We start from the raw sequence: 2684 nt of genomic DNA on the forward strand, positions 1-2684 counted from the left end.
GTAACACTTGAAGGTGCTGACTCGGGAAGGGGGGGTGGGGAAGGGAGGGATATATACCTACATGATGGGTGCAACGCGCACTACCTGGGGAACAGACACGCCTGGAGCTCTGACTTGGGGGGAAAGGCGGTACAGGAGCAACGTATGTAACCTGCAATTCTGTATCCCCCATAACAATAAGATGAAATAAAAAAAAAAAAAACAGAAACAAACAAACAAACAAACAAAGCTTCAGGCAGGAGAATGATTCCACAAGAATTCTGTCTCCATTTAGCTGTGTCATCTCACAGTTGAGAGCCCCAGTGTTTAGTTTTAAAGGGGATCCAAATCTAGCCAGGGTATCAAAGCTCTGAGGAACAGATCACCTCCAGCAGCCTCTTTAACAGCTCAGGCAGTGGCCCAATTTCTTTTTGCCATGCTGGCCACCCACTTGGGCTCAGCCGTGGTCTGTATCAGGGCCATTATATTAGTGACATACTTAGTAGTCTTATTTCCAGGAGACCCCTTTTCTTTCAAATGGCACCATGAACATGTACTATCATGAAAACATCTTTAGAGTCTGTATAAATGTTTTACCTTTTTCTCTCTGGATAACTGAAGAGTTCTGGTTAAAGTAATCAGCTCAGCTTTCTAAGCTGAAGTACCAGGTGGCAGTGCCACTGCCATGATCACCACATATCTAGCCCTTTGCTGTCCATAAAGCTGTTCCCACCAGTGAACAGATCCCAGTTTGGCTCTGGCATTGGCTCATCTGACAGATTCACTCTGCTACAATAGACAGTCTCCAGAACTTCTAAACAGTCATGTGGTAAAGGCCCATTTTCTTTGGCTAGTAACAGGGTGGCAGGATTGAGAATAGATAGTGTTTCTAATAACAATTTATAAGTAGCTGTTGCCATCTGGAGGCAAAGAGGCCTTCCTCTCACAGTATTGTTTAGTGGCTTTGATGTCACTGGCTGTGGGATGTCTCCCAGTATCCATACTAAGACTCTAAGGCTTATTCTTTGTTTTTAAGACTGCTTTAGTTTTTCAAAGGCATTTTTACACTCCATGATCCAGATCAGGGACTCTACATCTGTCCCTCTAAGGTCACCATACAAGGGCTTTGTCATCAGTCTAAAGTCTGGAATTCAGACATGACAGAACCCTGTCATTCCTAGGAACCTCAGATAAGTAACCTGTTGTTTGCAAATTTGTCCAACTGCAGGTTCCACAAGTCCCCCATTAAGATCCCACCAAAGAGGGTAGGAGAGCCCTTTTAAAACCCCTAACACAGTCCAGCAGCACAAGGCCACCCCAGTCCTGAGACACTGTCACTCAAATGTAAGTATCAGTCATAGTCATTTGTACAATATCATTGCTGGCACATCAATCCTGTATGTATTTATACTCATTGGCATGGGGAATTTACATTTTCTCTGCACATCCTGGGGTCCCATCAGCCTATATGGCCTTACTCACTTTTGGTAGCTTTCTTTTTGTAAATGTTGTAACAATGTGGAGGCCTGTGGAGGCCCAAACTTCAAAGCACAATGACAGTACCTGTATACTTTATAGGGCCCTGGTATTTACCCAGCAGGAACTTGGTGGCACCCCCAGAAGGTGAGGTTCTGCTACTTCTGAAACAATTCCCTGTACTCCCATTGCTCACCCAGGTCCACCCCCCAAGCCCACTGCAACCACTTGTCTATGGCTGTCTCACTACTGACTGGTCTCTCCCCCACTGCAACCTGCCTGGCTCGCAGCGTGCAGTCTCCCTCCAGCCCAGGCCCCTGTGATGTCTGTTTTTGACAACACTTCCAACAGCAAATGTGTAGAGTTTGCTGAACACCAATGAATATTCCAATACCTACTGCTTCTGCAAAATTCAATTCTGACACCACCCAAAGTTAGCACAGACCCACAAGTTCAGGGCTTAGTCCCAAAATACTGCCTTCACTGCAGATGCCAATGGCAAGACCCACGGGCCCATCCACACTTTTCAGCAAGCGGCTATAAATCAGGGGGTCCCATAACCCCCTCCACAAGTTTAATAATTTGATAGAACTATTCACAGAAGTCAGCAATCCACATTACTTACATTCACCAATTTGGTATAAAGGATGCCATTCAGGCAAAGCCACATGGTAGAAATGTATAGCGCAAGGGAAAGTAGTGGGAAAAGTAGTTAGGTAGCTGCAGTTGTGATCATGGCTCTGAATATTCTGTGGCCCTGTTCTTTGACTGCTGAAGTGCTTGTATACACTTACAGATTCTGCCACAAGATCCTATTTACACCAGGAATCCTTCACACAACTGAAACAGGTCCCAAGAATGGAAAAACAAGCATCACATGTACTCACCAGAAAATTGGTTTCCCTGATCATCACCTAAATACAAATCTGGGAACGACACCAATTGGACATCAGACTGAGGTGGGGGGTGGGGGAGGGGATGGGGGTATGCCTACACAATGAGTGCAGTGCGCACTGTTTGGGGAGTGGTAACACTTGAAGGTGCTGACTGGGGAAAGGGGGGGTGGGGAAAAAATATGAAACTACTGTTTTTAAAAAAAAAAAAAAAATTTCTGGCAAATGAGTAAAATGGCAGATTTCTGTCTTAAATGTCTCAAAGCCTCCCTGGTGCTTGTGAGAGCGTCCCCAGTGAGCCTGAGAAGGATGGTGACTGAGGTAGCAGAGATAGAG

Source organism: Eulemur rufifrons, chromosome 4 (genome assembly GCF_041146395.1).
Source record: "Eulemur rufifrons isolate Redbay chromosome 4, OSU_ERuf_1, whole genome shotgun sequence".
In the NCBI taxonomy this organism is placed as follows: Eukaryota; Metazoa; Chordata; class Mammalia; order Primates; family Lemuridae; genus Eulemur; species Eulemur rufifrons.